The sequence below is a fragment of the Phyllobates terribilis genome, unplaced genomic scaffold (assembly GCF_046119375.1).
Source record: "Phyllobates terribilis strain yellow unplaced genomic scaffold, ASM4611937v1 Scaffold_243__1_contigs__length_2969482, whole genome shotgun sequence".
Taxonomy (NCBI): domain Eukaryota; kingdom Metazoa; phylum Chordata; class Amphibia; order Anura; family Dendrobatidae; genus Phyllobates; species Phyllobates terribilis.
Genome location: NW_027363003.1, coordinates 696911 through 714079, shown reverse-complemented (window position 1 = coordinate 714079; position 17169 = coordinate 696911).

Genomic DNA, 17169 nt, shown 5'->3' with positions numbered 1-17169 from the left:
TTATGCACTTCCTCTGTAATCCCTCCTGGAAATGTAAGAACTCTACTTTGTGAACTTCCTCTGTAATCCCTCCTGGAAATGTATGAACTCTACTTTGTGCACTTCCTCTGTAATCCCTCCTGGAAATGTAAGAACTCTACTTTGTGCACTTCCTCTGTAATCCCTCCTGGAAATGTAAGAACTCTACTTTGTGCACTTCCTCTGTAATCCCTCCAGGAAATGTAAGTACTCTACTTTGTGCACTTCCTCTGTAATCCCTCCTGGAAATGTAAGAACTTTATGCACTTCCTCTGTAATCCCTCCTGGAAATGTAAGAACTCTACTTTATGCACTTCCTCTGTAATCCCTCCTGGAAATGTAAGAACTTTACTTTCTGCACTTCCTCTGTAATTCCACCTGGAAATGTAAGGACTCTACTTTGTGCATTTCCTCTTTGATTACTCCTGGAAATGTAAGAACTTTACTTTGTACACTTCCTCTGTAATCCCTCCTGGAAATGTAAGAACTTTACTTTATGCACTTCCTCTGTAAATCCTCCTGGAAATGTAAGAACTTTATGCACTTCCTCTTTAATTCCCCCTGGAAATGTAAGAACTTTACTTTATGCACTTCCTCTGTAATCCCTCCTGGAAATGTAAGAACTCTACTTTGTGCACTTCCTCTGTAATCCCTCCTGGAAATGTAAGAACTCTACTTTGTGCACTTCCTCTGTAATCCCTCCAGGAAATGTAAGAACTTTACTTTGTGCACTTCCTCTTTAATTAATCCTGGAAATGTAAGAACCTAACTTTATGCACTTCCTCTTTAATTCCCCCCTGGAAATGTAAGAACTTTACTTTATGCACTTCCTCTGTAATACCTCCAGGAAATGTAAGAACTCTACTTTGTGCACTTCCTCTGTAATCCCTCCTGGAAATGTAAGAACTCTACTTTGTGCACTTTGTCTGTAATCCCTCCTGGAAAAGTAAGAACTCTACTTTGTGTACTTCCTCTGTAATCCCTCCTGGAAATGTAAGGACTCTACTTTGTGCACTTCCTCTTTAATTACTCCAGGAAATGTAAGAACTCTACTTTATGCACTTCCTCTGTAATTTCCCCTGGAAATGTAAGGACTCTACTTTGTGCACTTCCTCTTTAATTACTCCTGGAATTGTAAGAACTTAACTTTATGCACTTTCTCTGTAATCCCTCCTGGAAATGTAAGAACTTTACTTTATGCACTTCCTCTGTAATCCCTCCTGGAAATGTAACAACTCTACTTTGTGCACTTCCTCTGTAATCCCTCCTGGAAATGTAAGAACTTTACTTTATGCACTTCCTCTGTAAATCCTCCTGGAAATGTAAGAACTCTACTTTGTGCACTTCCTCTGTAATCCCTCCTGGAAATGTAAGAACTCTACTTTGTGCACTTCCTCTGTAATCCCTCCTGGAAATGTAAGAACTTTACTTTCTGCACTTCCTCTGTAATTCCCCCTGGAAATGTAAAGACTCTACTTTGTGCACTACCTCTTTAATTACTCCTGGAAATGTAAGAACTTAACTTCATGCACTTCCTCTGTAATTCCCCCTGGAAATGTAAGGACTCTATATTGTGCACTTCCTCAGTAATTCCTCCTGGAAATGTAAGAACTTTACTTTCTGCACTTCCTCTGTAATTTCCCCTGGAAATGTAAGGACTCTACTTTGTGCACTTCCTCTGTAAATCCTCCTGGAAATGTAAGAACTTTACTTTATGCACTTCCTCTGTAAACCCTCCTGGAAATATAAGAACTTTACTTTATGCACTTCCTCTGTAAATCCTCCTGGAAATGTAAGAACTTTATGCACTTCCTCTGTAAATCCTCCTGGAAATGTAAGGACTCTACTTTGTGCACTTCCTCTTTAATTCCCCCTGGAAATGTAATAACTTTACTTTTATGCACTTCCTCTGTAATCCCTCCTGGAAATGTAAGAACTCTACTTTGTGCACTTCCTCTGTAATCCCTTCTGGAAATGAAAGAACTCTACTTTGTGCACTTAATCTGTAATCCCTCCTGGAAATGTAAGAACTTTACTTTATGCACTTCCTCTGTAATCCCTCCTGGAAATGTAAGAACTCTACTTTATGCACTTCCTCTGTAATCCCTCCTGGAAATGTAAGAACTTTACTTTATGCACTTCCTCTTTAATTCCCCCTGGAAATGTAAGAACTTTATGCACTTCCTCTGTAAATCCTCCTGGAAAAGTAAGAACTCTACTTTGTGCACTTACTCTGTAATCCCTCCTGGAAATGTAAGAACTCTTCTTTGTGCACTTCCTCTGTAATCCCTCCTGGAAATGTAAGAACTCTACTTTGGGCACTTCCTCTGTAATCCCTCCTGGAAATGTAAGAACTTTATGTACTTCCTCTGTAATCCCTCCTGGAAATGTAAGAACTTTATGCACTTCCTCTGTAATCCCTCCTGGAAATGTAAGAACTCTACTTTATGCACTTCCTCTGTAATTCCCCCTGGAAATGTAAGGACTCTACTTTGCACATTTACTCTTTAATTACTCCTGGAAATGTAAGAACTTTACTTTATACACTTCCTCTGTAATCCCTCCTGGAAATGTAAGAACTTTACTTTATGCACTTCCTCTGTAAATCCTCCTGGAAATGTAAGAACTTTATGCACTTCCTCTGTAATCCCTCCTGGAAATGTAAGAACTCTACTTTGTGCACTTCCTCTGTAATTCCTCCTGGAAATGTAAGAACTCTACTTTGTGCACTTCCTCTGTAATCCCTCCTGGAAATGTAAGAACTTTACTTTCTGCACTTCCTCTGTAATTTCCCCTGGAAATGTAAGGACTCTACTTTGTGCACTTCCTCTTTAATTACTCCTGGAAATGTAAGAACTTTATGCACTTCCTCTGTAATTCCTCCTGGAAATGTAAGAACTCTACTTTATGCACTTCCTCTGTAATCCCTCCTGGAAATGTAAGAACTCTACTTTGCACATTTACTCTTTAATTACTCCTGGAAATGTAAGACCTTTACTTTATACACTTCCTCTGTAATCCCTCCTGGAAATGTAAGAACTTTACTTTATGCACTTCCTCTGTAAATCCTCCTGGAAATGTAAGAACTTTATACACTTCCTCTGTAATCCCTCCTGGAAATGTAAGAACTCTACTTTGTGCACTTCCTCTGTAATTCCTCCTGGAAATGTAAGAACTCTACTTTGTGCACTTCCTCTGTAATCCCTCCTGGAAATGTAAGAACTTTACTTTCTGCACTTCCTCTGTAATTTCCCCTGGAAATGTAAGGACTCTACTTTGTGCACTTCCTCTTTAATTACTCCTGGAAATGTAAGAACTTTATGCACTTCCTCTGTAATTCCTCCTGGAAATGTAAGAACTCTACTTTATGCACTTCCTCTGTAATCCCTCCTGGAAATGTAAGAACTCTACTTTGTGCATTTTCTCTTTAATTACTCCTGGAAATGTAAGAACTTTATTTTATGCACTTCCTCTGTAAATCCTCCTGGAAATGTAAGAACTTTACTTTATGCACTTCCTCTGTAATCCCTCCTGGAAATGTATGAACTCTACTTTGTGCACTTCCTCTGTAATCCCTCCTGGAAATGTAAGAACTCTACTTTGTGCACTTCCTCTGTATTCCCTCCTGGAAATGTAAGAACTCTACTTTGTGCACTTCCTCTGTAATCCCTCCTGGAAATGTAAGAACTCTACTTTGTGCACTTCCTCTGTAATCCCTCCTGGAAATGTAAGAACTTTACTTTATGCACTTCCTCTGTAAATTCTCCTGGAAATGTAAGAAGTTTATGCACTTCCTCTGTAATCCCTCCTGGAAATGTAAGAACTTTACTTTATGCACTTCCTCTTTAATTCCCCCTGGAAATGTAAGAACTTTATTTTATGCACTTCCTCTGTAAATCCTCCTGGAAATGTAAGAACTTTATGCACTTCCTCTGTAAATCCTCCTGGAAATGTAAGGACTCTACTTTGTGCACTTCCTCTTTAATTCCCCCTGGAAATGTAAGAACTTTACTTTATGCACTTCCTCTGTAATCCCTACTGGAAATGTAAGAACTCTACTTTGTGCACTTCCTCTGTAATCCCTCCTGGAAATGTAAGAACTTTACTTTGTGCACTTCCTCTTTAATTCCCCCTGGAAATGTAAGAACTTTACTTTATGCACTTCCTCTGTAATCCCCCCTGGAAATGTAAGAACTCTACTTTATGCACTTCCTCTCTAATCCCTCCTGGAAATGTAAGAACTTTACTTTATGCACTTCCTCTTTAATTCCCACTGGAAATGTAAGAATTTTACTTTATGCACTTCCTCTGTAAATCCTCCTGGAAATGTAAGAACTTTATGCACTTCCTCTGTAAATCCTCCTGGAAATGTAAGAACTCTACTTTGTGCACTTACTCTGTAATCCCTCCTGGAAATGTAAGAACTCTACTTTGTGCACTTACTCTGTAATCCCTCCTGGAAATGTAAGAACTCTACTTTGGGCACTTCCTCTGTAATCCCTCCTGGAAATGTAAGAACTTTATGTACTTCCTCTGTAATCCCTCCTGGAAATGTAAGAACTTTATGCATTTCCTCTGTAATCCCTCCTGGAAATGTAAGAACTCTACTTTATGCACTTCCTCTGTAATTCCCCCTGGAAATGTAAGGACTCTACTTTGTACATTTACTCTTTAATTACTCCTGGAAATGTAAGAACTTTACTTTATACACTTCCTGTGTAATCCCTCCAAAATGTAAGAACTTTACTTTGTGCACTTCCTCTGTAATCCCTCCTGGAAATGTAAGAACTCTACTTTGTGCACTTCCTCTGTAATTCCTCCTGGAAATGTAAGAACTCTACTTTGTGCACTTCCTCTGTAATCCCTCCTGGAAATGTAAGAACTTTACTTTCTGCACTTCCTCTGTAATTTCCCCTGGAAATGTAAGGACTCTACTTTGTGCACTTCCTCTTTAATTACTCCTGGAAATGTAAGAACTTTATGCACTTCCTCTGTAATCCCTCCTGGAAATGTAAGAACTGTACTTTATGCACTTCCTCTGTAATCCCTCCTGGAAATGTAAGAACGCTACTTTATTCACTTCCTCTGTAATTCCCCCTGGAAATGTATGGACTCTACTTTCTGCACTTCATCTGTAATTCCCCCTGGAAATGTAAGAACTTTACTTTATGCACTTCCTCTGTAATCCCTCCTGGAAATGTAAAAACTTTACTTTATGCACTGCCTCTGTAATCCCTCCTGGAAATGTAAGAACTTTACTTTCTGCACTTCCTCTGTAATTCCCGATGGAAATGTAAGGACTCTACTTTCTGCACTTCCTCTGTAATCCCTCCTGGAAATGTAAGAACTTTACTTTCTGCACTTCCTCTGTAATTCCCCCTGGAAATGTAAGGACTCTACTTTGCGCATTTCCTCTTTAATTACTGATGGAAATGTAAGAACTTTACTTTATACACTGCCTCGGTAATCCCTCTTCGAAATGTAAGGACTTTATGAACTTCCTCTGTAAATCCTCCTGGAAATGTAAGAACTTTATTTACTTCCTCTGTAAATCCTCCTGGAAATGTAAGGACTCTACTTTGTGCACTTCCTCTTTAGTTCCCCCTGGAAATGTAAGAACTTTACTTTATGCACTTCCTCTGTAATCCCTCCTGGAAATTTAAGAACTCTACTTTGTGCACTTCCTCTGTAATCCCTCCTGGAAATGTAAGAACTCTACTTTGCGAACTTCCTCTGTGTAATCCCTTCGGGAAATGTAAGAACTCTACTTTATGCACTTCCTCTGTAATCCCTCCTGGAAATGTAAGAACGCTACTTTATTCACTTCCTCTGTAATTCCCCCTGGAAATGTATGGACTCTACTTTCTGCACTTCATCTGTAATTCCCCCTGGAAATGTAAGAACTTTACTTTATGCACTTCCTCTGTAATCCCTCCTGGAAATGTAAGAACTCTACTTTGTGCACTTCCTCTGTAATCCCTCCTGGAAATGTAAGAACTTTACTTTCTGCACTTCCTCTGTAATTCCCCCTGGAAATGTAAGGACTCTACTTTGTGCACTTCCTCTTTAATTACTCCAGGAAATGTAAGAACTTAACTTTATGCACTTGCTCTGTAATCCCTCCTGGAAATGTAAGAACTCTACTTTATGCACTTCCTCTGTAATCCCTCCTGGAAATGTAAGAATTCTACTTTATGCACTTCCTCTGTAATTCCCCCTGGAAATGTAAGGACTCTACTTTGTGCACTTCCTCTTTAATTACTCCTGGAAATGTAAGAACTTTACTTTATGCACTTCCTCTGTAATTCCCTCTGGAAATGTAAGGACTCTACTTTGTGCACTTCCTCAGTAATTCCTCCTGGAAATGTAAGAACTTTACTTTCTGCACTTCCTCTTTAATTCCCCCTGGAAATGTAAGAACTTTACTTTATGCACTTCCTCTGTAAATCCTCCTGGAAATGTAAGAACTTTACTTTATGCACTTCCTCTGTAATCCCTCCTGGAAATGTAAGAACTTTACTTTATGCACTTCCTCTGTAAATCCTCCTGGAAATGTAAGAACTTTATGCACTTCCTCTGTAAATCCTCCTGGAAATGTAAGGATTCTACTTTGTGCACTTCCTCTTTAATTCCCCCTGGAAATGTAAGAACTTTACTTCATGCACTTCCTCTGTAAGCACTCCTGGAAATGTAAGAACTCTACTTTGTGCACTTCCTCTGTAATCCCTCCTGGAAATGTAAGAACTCTACTTTGTGCACTTCCTCTGTAATCCCTCCTGGAAATGTAAGAACTTTACTTTATGCACTTCCTCTGTAATCCCTCCTGGAAATGTAAGAACTTTACTTTATGTACTTCCTCTTTAATTCCCCCTGGAAATGTAAGAACTTTACTTTATGCACTTCCTCTGTAATCCCTCCAGGAAATGTAAGAACTCTACTTTGTGCACTTCCTCTGTAATCCCTCCTGGAAATGCAAGAACTCTACTTTGTGCACTTCCTCTGTAATCCCTCCTGGAAATGTAAGAACTCTACTTTGTGCACTTCCTCTGTAATCCCTCCTGGAAATATAAGAACTCTATTTTGTGCACTTCCTCTGTAATCCCTCCTGGAAATGTAAGTACTTTACTTTCTGCACTTCCTCTGTAATTTCCCCTGGAAATGTAAGGACTCTACTTTGTGCACTTCCTCTTTAATTACTCCTGGAAATGTAAGAACTTTATGCACTTCCTCTGTAATCCCTCCTGGAAATGTAAGAACTCTACTTTATGCACTTCCTCTGTAATCCCTCCTGGAAATGTAAGAACTCTACTTTATTCACTTACTCTGTAATTCCCCCTGGAAATGTAAGGACTCTACTTTCTGCACTTCATCTGTAATTCCCCCTGGAAATGTAAGAACTTTACTTTATGCACTTCCTCTGTAATCCCTCCTGGAAATGTAAGAACTTTACTTTATGCACTTCCTCTGTAATTCCTCCTGGAAATGTAAGAACTCTACTTTATGCACTGCCTCTGTAATCCCTCCTGGAAATGTAAGAACTTTACTTTCTGCACTTCCTCTGTAATTCCCGATGGAAATGTAAGGACTCTACTTTCTGCACTTCCTCTGTAATCCCTCCTGGAAATGTAAGAACTTTACTTTCTGCACTTCCTCTGTAATTCCCCCTGGAAATGTAAGGACTCTACTTTGTGCATTTCCTCTTTAATTACTCCTGGAAATGTAAGAACTTTACTTTATACACTTCCTCGGTAATCCCTCCTCGAAATGTAAGAACTTTACTTTATGCACTTCCTCTGTAAATCCTCCTGGAAATGTAAGGACTCTACTTTGTGCACTTCCTCATTAATTCCCCCTGGAAATGTACGAACTTTACTTTATACACTTCCTCTGTAATCCCTCCTGGAAATTTAAGAACTCTACTTTGTGCACTTCCTCTTTAATTACTCCTGGAAATGTAAGAACTTAACTTTCTGCACTTCCTTTGTAATCCCTCCTGGAAATGTAAGAACTCTACTTTCTGCACTTCCTCTGTAATCCCTCCAGGAAATATAAGAACTTTACTTTCTGCACTTTCTCTGTAATTCCCCCTGGAAATGTAAGGACTCTACTTTGTGCACTTCCTCTGTAATCCCTCCTGGAAATGTAAGAACTTCACTTTATGCACTTCCTCTGTAATCCCTCCTGGAAATGTAAGAACTCTACTTTGTGAACTTCCTCTGTAATCCCTCCTGGAAATGTATGAACTCTACTTTGTGCACTTCCTCTGTAATCCCTCCTGGAAATGTAAGAACTCTACTTTGTGCACTTCCTCTGTAATCCCTCCTGGAAATGTAAGAACTCTACTTTGTGCACTTCCTCTGTAATCCCTCCAGGAAATGTAAGTACTCTACTTTGTGCACTTCCTCTGTAATCCCTCCTGGAAATGTAAGAACTTTATGCACTTCCTCTGTAATCCCTCCTGGAAATGTAAGAACTCTACTTTATGCACTTCCTCTGTAATCCCTCCTGGAAATGTAAGAACTTTACTTTCTGCACTTCCTCTGTAATTCCACCTGGAAATGTAAGGACTCTACTTTGTGCATTTCCTCTTTGATTACTCCTGGAAATGTAAGAACTTTACTTTGTACACTTCCTCTGTAATCCCTCCTGGAAATGTAAGAACTTTACTTTATGCACTTCCTCTGTAAATCCTCCTGGAAATGTAAGAACTTTATGCACTTCCTCTTTAATTCCCCCTGGAAATGTAAGAACTTTACTTTATGCACTTCCTCTGTAATCCCTCCTGGAAATGTAAGAACTCTACTTTGTGCACTTCCTCTGTAATCCCTCCTGGAAATGTAAGAACTCTACTTTGTGCACTTCCTCTGTAATCCCTCCAGGAAATGTAAGAACTTTACTTTGTGCACTTCCTCTTTAATTAATCCTGGAAATGTAAGAACCTAACTTTATGCACTTCCTCTTTAATTCCCCCCTGGAAATGTAAGAACTTTACTTTATGCACTTCCTCTGTAATACCTCCAGGAAATGTAAGAACTCTACTTTGTGCACTTCCTCTGTAATCCCTCCTGGAAATGTAAGAACTCTACTTTGTGCACTTTGTCTGTAATCCCTCCTGGAAAAGTAAGAACTCTACTTTGTGTACTTCCTCTGTAATCCCTCCTGGAAATGTAAGGACTCTACTTTGTGCACTTCCTCTTTAATTACTCCAGGAAATGTAAGAACTCTACTTTATGCACTTCCTCTGTAATTTCCCCTGGAAATGTAAGGACTCTACTTTGTGCACTTCCTCTTTAATTACTCCTGGAATTGTAAGAACTTAACTTTATGCACTTTCTCTGTAATCCCTCCTGGAAATGTAAGAACTTTACTTTATGCACTTCCTCTGTAATCCCTCCTGGAAATGTAAGAACTTTACTTTCTGCACTTCCTCTGTAATCCCTCCTGGAAATGTAAGAACTTTACTTTATGCACTTCCTCTGTAATTCCTCCTGGATATGTAAGAACTCTACTTTATGCACTGCCTCTGTAATCCCTCCTGGAAATGTAAGAACTTTACTTTCTGCACTTCCTCTGTAATCCCTCCTGGAAATGTAAGAACTTTACTTTCTGAACTTCCTCTGTAATTCCCCCTAGAAACGTAAGGACTCTACTTTGTGCATTTACTCTTTAATTACTCCTGGAAATGTAAGAACTTTACTTTATACACTTCCTCGGTAATCCCTCCTCGAAATGTAAGAACTTTACTTTATGCACTTCCTCTGTAAATCCTCCTGGAAATGTAAGAACTCTACTTTGTGCACTTCCTCTTTAATTCCCCCTGGAAATGTAAGAACTTTACTTTATGCACTTCCTCTGTAATCCCTCCTGGAAATTTAAGAACTCTACTTTGTGCACTTCCTCTGTAAATCCTCCTGGAAATGTAAGGACTCTACTTTGTGCACTTCCTCTTTAATTACTCCTAGAAATGTAAGAACTTTACTTTCTGCACTTCCTTTGTAATCCCTCCTGGAAATGTAAGAACTCTACTTTCTGCACTTCCTCTGTAATCCCTCCAGGAAATATAAGAACTTTACTTTCTGCACTTTCTCTGTAATTCCCCCTGGAAATGTAAGGACTCTACTTTGTGCACTTCCTCTGTAATCCCTCCTGGAAATGTAAGAACTTTACTTTATGCACTTCCTCTTTAATTCCCCCTGGAAATGTAAGAACTCTACTTTATGCACTTCCTCTGTAATCCCTCCTGGAAATGTAAGAACTTTACTTTCTGCACTTCCTCTGTAATTCCCCCTGGAAATGTAAGAACTTTACTTCATGCACTTCCTCTGTAATCCCTCCTGGAAATGTAAGAACTTTACTTTATACAATTCCTCTGTAATCCCTCCTGGAAATGAAAGAACTTTACTTTATGCACTTCCTCTAAAATCCCTCCTGGAAATGTAAGAACTCTACTTTATGCACTTCCTCTGTAATCCCTCCTGGAAATGTAAGAACTTTACTTTCTGCACTTCCTGTGTAATCCCTCCTGGAAATGTAAGAACTTTATGCACTTCCTCTGTAAATCCTCCTGGAAATGTAAGGACTCTACTTTGTGCATTTCCTCTTTAATTACTCCTGGAAATGTAAGAACTTTACTTTATACACTTCCTCTGTAATCCCTCCTGGAAATGTAAGAACTTTACTTTATGCACTTCCTCTGTAAATCCTCCTGGAAATGTAAGAACTTTAAGCACTTCCTCTGGAAATCCTCCTGGAAATATAAGAACTCTACTTTCTGCACTTCCTCTTTAATTCCCCCTGGAAATGTAAGAACTTTACTTTATGCACTTCCTCTGTAATCCCTCCTGGAAATGTAAGAACTTTACTTTCTGCACTTCCTCTGTAATCCCTCCTGGAAATGTAAGAACTTTACTTTATGCACTTCCTCTGTAATTCCTCCTGGAAATGTAAGAACTCTACTTTATGCACTGCCTCTGTAATCCCTCCTGGAAATGTAAGAACTTTACTTTCTGCACTTCCTCTGTAATCCCTCCTGGAAATGTAAGAACTTTACTTTCTGCACTTCCTCTGCAATTCCCCCAAGAAATGTAAGGACTCTACTTTGTGCATTTCCTCTTTAATTACTTCTGGAAATGTAAGAACTTTACTTTATACACTTCCTCGGTAATCCCTCCTCGAAATGTAAGAACTTTACTTTATGCACTTCCTCTGTAAATCCTCCTGGAAATGTAAGAACTCTACTTTGTGCACTTAATCTTTAATTCCCCCTGGAAATGTAAGAACTTTACTTTATGCACTTCCTCTGTAATCCCTCCTGGAAATTTAAGAACTCTACTTTGTGCACTTCCTCTGTAAATCCTCCTGGAAATGTAAGGACTCTACTTTGTGCACTTCCTCTTTAATTCCCCCTGGAAATGTAAGAACTTTACTTTATGCACTTCCTCTGTAATCCCTCTGGAAATTTAAGAACTCTACTTAATGCACTTCCTCTGTAATCCCTCCTGGAAATGTAAGAACTTTACTTTCTGCACTTCCTTTGTAATCCCTCCTGGAAATGTAAGAACTCCACTTTCTGCACTTCCTCTGTAATCCCTCCAGGAAATATAAGAACTTTACTTTCTGCACTTTCTCTGTAATTCCCCCTGGAAATGTAAGGACTCTACTTTGTGCACTTCCTCTGTAATCCCTCCTGGAAATGTAAGAACTTTACTTTATGCACTTCCTCTTTAATTCCCCCTGGAAATGTAAGAACTTCACTTTATGCACTTCCTCTGTAATCCCTCCTGGAAATGTAAGAACTCTACTTTGTGCACTTCCTCTGTAATCCCTCCTGGAAATGTATGAACTCTACTTTGTGCACTTCCTCTGTAATCCCTCCTGGAAATGTAAGAACTCTACTTTGTGCACTTCCTCTGTAATCCCTCCAGGAAATGTAAGTACTCTACTTTCTGCACTTCCTCTGTAATCCCTCCTGGAAATGTAAGAACTTTATGCACTTCCTCTGTAATCCCTCCTGGAAATGTAAGAACTCTACTTTATGCACTTCGTCTGTAATCCCTCCTGGAAATGTAAGAACTTTAATTTCTGCACTTCCTCTGTAATTCCCCCTGGAAATGTAAGGACTCTACTTTGTGCATTTCCTCTTTAATTACTCATGGAAATGTAAGATCTTTACTTTGTACACTTCCTCTGTAATCCCTCCTGGAAATGTAAGAACTTTACTTTATGCACTTCCTCTGTAAATCCTCCTGGAAATGTAAGAACTTTATGCACTTCCTCTTTAATTCCCCCTGGAAATGTAAGAACTTTACTTTATGCACTTCCTCTGTAATCCCTCCTGGAAATGTAAGAACTCTACTTTGTGCACTTCCTCTGTAATCCCTCCTGGAATTGTAAGAACTCTACTTTGTGCACTTCCTCTGTAATCCCTCCAGGAAATGTAAGAACTTTACTTTGTGCACTTCCTCTTTAATTAATCCTGGAAATGTAAGAACTTAACTTTATGCACTTCCTCTGTAATCCCTCCTGGAAATGTAAGAACTCTACTTTATGCACTTCCTCTGTAATCCCTACTGGAAATGTAAGAACTTTACTTTATGCACTTCCTCTGTAATCCCTAATGGAAATGTAAGAACTCTACTTTATGCACTTCCTCTGTAATCCCTCCTGGAAATGTAAGAACTTTACTTTCTGCACTTCCTCTGTAATTCCCCCTGGAAATGTAAGAACTTTACTTTATGCACTTCCTCTGTAATTCCTCCTGGAAATGTAAGAACTTTACTTTATACACTTCCTCTGTAATCCCTCCTGGAAATGTAAGAACTTTACTTTATGCACTTCCTCTAAAATCCCTCCTGGAAATGTAAGAACTCTACTTTATGCACTTCCTCTGTAATCCCTCCTGGAAATGTAAGAACTTTACTTTCTGCACTTCCTCTGTAATTCCCCCTGGAAATGTAAGAACTTTACTTTCTGCACTTCCTCTGTAATTCCCCCTGGAAATGTAAGGACTCTACTTTCAGCACTTCCTCTGTAATCCCTCCTGGAAATGTAAGAACTTTACTTTCTGCACTTCCTCTGTAATTCCCCCTGGAAATGTAAGGACTCTACTTTGTGCATTTCCTCTTTAATTACTCCTGGAAATGTAAGAACTTTACTTTATACACTTCCTCTGTAATCCCTCCTGGAAATGTAAGAACTTTACTTTATGCACTTCCTCTGTAAATCCTCCTGGAAATGTAAGAACTTTAAGCACTTCCTCTGGAAATCCTCCTGGAAATATAAGGACTCTACTTTCAGCACTTCCTGTGTAATCCCTCCTGGAAATGTAAGAACTTTACTTTATGCACTTCCTCTGTAATTCCCCCTGGAAATGTAAGGACTCTACTTAGTGCATTTCCTCTTTAATTAATCCTGGAAATGTAAGAATTTTAATTCAAACACTTCCTCTATAATCCTTCCTGGAAATGTAAGAACTTTACTTTATGCACTTCCTCTGTAATCCCTCCAGGAAATGTAAGAACTCTACTTTGTGCACTTCCTCTGTAATCCCTCCTGGAAATGTAAGAACTCCTACTTTGTGCACTTCCTCTGTAATCCCTCCTGGAAATGTAAGAACTCTACCTTGTGCACTTCTTCTGTAATCCCTCCTGGAAATACAAAGACTCTACTTTCTGCATTTCCTCTTTAATTCCCCCTGGAAATGTAAGAACTTTACTTTATGCACTTCCTCTGTAAATCCTCCTGGAATTGTAAGGACTCTACTTTGTGCACATCCCCTGTAATCCCTCCTGGAAATGTAAGAACTCTACTTTGTGCACTTCCTCTGTAATCCCTCCTGGAAATGTAAGGACTCTACTTTCTGCACTTCCTCTGTAATTCCTCCTGGAAATGTAAGAATTTTACTTTATGCACTTCCTCTGTAAATCCTCCTGGAAATGTAAGAACTCTACGTTCTGCACTTCCTCTGTAATTCCTCCTGGAAATTTAAGGACTCTACTTTCTGCACTTTCTCTTTAATTCCCCCTGGAAATGTAAGCACTTTACTTTATGCACTTCCTCTGTAAATATTTCTGGAAATGTAAGAACTCTACTTTGTGAACTTCCTCTGTAAATATTCCTGGAAATGTAAGGACTCTACTTTCTGCACTTCCTCTTTAATTCCCCCTGGAAATGTAAGGACTCTACTTTCTGCACTTCCTCTTTAATTCCTCCTGGAAATGTAAGGACTCTACTTTCTGCACTTCCTCTTTAATTCCTCCTGGAAATGTAAGGACTCTACTTTGTGCACATCCCCTGCAATCACTCCTGGAAATGTAAGAACTTTACTTTGTGCAATTCCTCTGTAAATCCTCCTGGAAATGTAAGGACTCTACTTTGTGCACTTCCTCTGTAAATACTTCTGGAAATGTAAGAACTTTACTATATGCACTTCCTCTGAAATCCCTCCTGGAAATGTAAGAATTTTACTTTATGCACTTCCTCTGTAATCCGTCCTGGAAATGTAACAATTTTACTTTATACACTTCCTCTGTAAATCCTCCTGGAAAAGTAAGGACTCTAATTTCTGCACTTCCTCTGTAATCCCTCCTGGAAATGTAAGAACTTTACTTTATGAACTTCCTCTGTAATCCCTCCTGGAAATGTAAGAACTTTACTTTGTGCACTTCCTCTGTAAATACTCCCGGAAATGTAAGAACTTTACTATATGCACTTCCTCTGTAATCCCTCCTGGAAATGTAAGAATTTTACTTTATGCACTTCCTCTGTAATCCCTCCTGGAAATGTAAGAATTTTACTTTATGCACTTCCTCTGTAAATCCTCCTGGAAATGTAAGAACTCTACATTGTGCACTTAATCTTTAATTACTCCTGGAAATGTAAGAACTTTACTTTTTGCACTTCCTCTGTAAATACTCCTGGAAATGTAAGATTTTTACTTTATGCACTTCCTCTGTAATCCCTCCTGGAAATGTAAGAACTTTACTTTATGCACTTCCTCTGTAAATCCTCCTGCAAAAGTAAGGACTCTAATTTCTGCACTTCCTCTGTAATCCCTCCTGAAAATGTAAGAACTCTACTTTGTGCATTTCCTGTATAATTCCTCCTGGAAATGTAAGAACTTTACTTTATGCACTTCCTCTGTAATCCCTCCTGGAAATGTAAGAATTGTACTTTAGGCACTTCCTCTGTAAATCCTCCTGGAAATGTAAGGACTCTACTTTGTGCACTTCCTCTGTAATCCCTCCTGAAAATGTAAGTACTTTACTTTATGCACATCCCCTGTAAATCCTCCTGGAAATGTAAGAACTCTACTTTCTGCACTTCCTCTGTAATCCCTCCTGGAAATGTAAGAACTCTACTTTGTGCATTTCCTGTATAATTCCTCCTGGAAATGTAAGAACTTTACTTTATGCACTTCCTCTGTAATCCCTCCTGGAAATGTAAGAACTCTACTTTGTGCACTTCCTCTGTCATCCCTCCTGGAAATGTAAGGACTCTACTTTCTGCACTTCCTCTTTAATTCCACTTGGAAATGTAAAAACTTTACTTTATGCACTTCCTCTGTAATCCCTCCTGGAAATGTAAGGACTTTACTTTCTGCACTTCCTCTGTAATCCCTCCTGGAAATGTAAGGACTCTACTTTATGCACTTCCTCTGTAAGCCCTCCTGGAAATGTAAGAACTTTCCTTTATGCACTTCCTCTGTAATCCCTCCTGGAAATGTAAGAACTCTACTTTATGCACTTCCTCTGTAATCCCTCCTGGAAATGTAAGAACTTTCCTTTATGCACTTCCTCTGTAATCCCTCCTGGAAATGTAAGAACTCTACTTTATGCACTTCCTCTGTAATCCCTCCTGGAAATGTAAGAACTTTCCTTTATGCACTTCCTCTGTAATCCTTCCTGGAAATGTAAGAACTCTACTTTATGCACTTCCTCTGTAATCCCTCCTGGAAATGTAAGAACTTTACTTTTTGCACTTCCTCTGTAATCCCTCCAGGAAATGTAAGGACTCTACTTTCTGCACTTCCTCTTTAATTCCCCCTGGAAATGTAAGGACACTACTTTCTGCACTTCCTCTTTAATTCCTCCTGGAAATGTAAGGACTCTACTTTCTGCACTTCCTCTTTAATTCCTCCTGGAAATGTAAGGACTCTACTTTGTGCACATCCCCTGTAATCCCTCCTGGAAATGTAAGAAATCTACTTTATGCACTTCCTCTGTAAATCCTACTGGAAAAGTAAGGACTCTAATTTCTGCACTTCCTCTGTAATCCCTCCTGGAAATGTAAGAACTCCTACTTTGTGCACTTCCTCTGTAATCCCTCCTGGAAATGTAAGAACTCTACCTTGTGCACTTCTTCTGTAATCCCTCCTGGAAATACAAAGACTCTACTTTCTGCATTTCCTCTTTAATTCCCCCTGGAAATGTAAGAACTTTACTTTATGCACTTCCTCTGTAAATCCTCCTGGAATTGTAAGGACTCTACTTTGTGCACATCCCCTGTAATCCCTCCTGGAAATGTAAGAACTCTACTTTGTGCACTTCCTCTGTAATCCCTCCTGGAAATGTAAGGACTCTACTTTCTGCACTTCCTCTGTAATTCCTCCTGGAAATGTAAGAATTTTACTTTATGCACTTCCTCTGTAAATCCTCCTGGAAATGTAAGAACTCTACGTTCTGCACTTCCTCTGTAATTCCTCCTGGAAATTTAAGGACTCTACTTTCTGCACTTTCTCTTTAATTCCCCCTGGAAATGTAAGCACTTTACTTTATGCACTTCCTCTGTAAATATTTCTGGAAATGTAAGAACTCTACTTTGTGAACTTCCTCTGTAAATATTCCTGGAAATGTAAGGACTCTACTTTCTGCACTTCCTCTTTAATTCCCCCTGGAAATGTAAGGACTCTACTTTCTGCACTTCCTCTTTAATTCCTCCTGGAAATGTAAGGACTCTACTTTCTGCACTTCCTCTTTAATTCCTCCTGGAAATGTAAGGACTCTACTTTGTGCACATCCCCTGCAATCCCTCCTGGAAATGTAAGAACTTTACTTTGTGCAATTCCTCTGTAAATCCTCCTGGAAATGTAAGGACTCTACTTTGTGCACTTCCTCTGTAAATACTTCTGGAAATGTAAGAACTTTACTATAT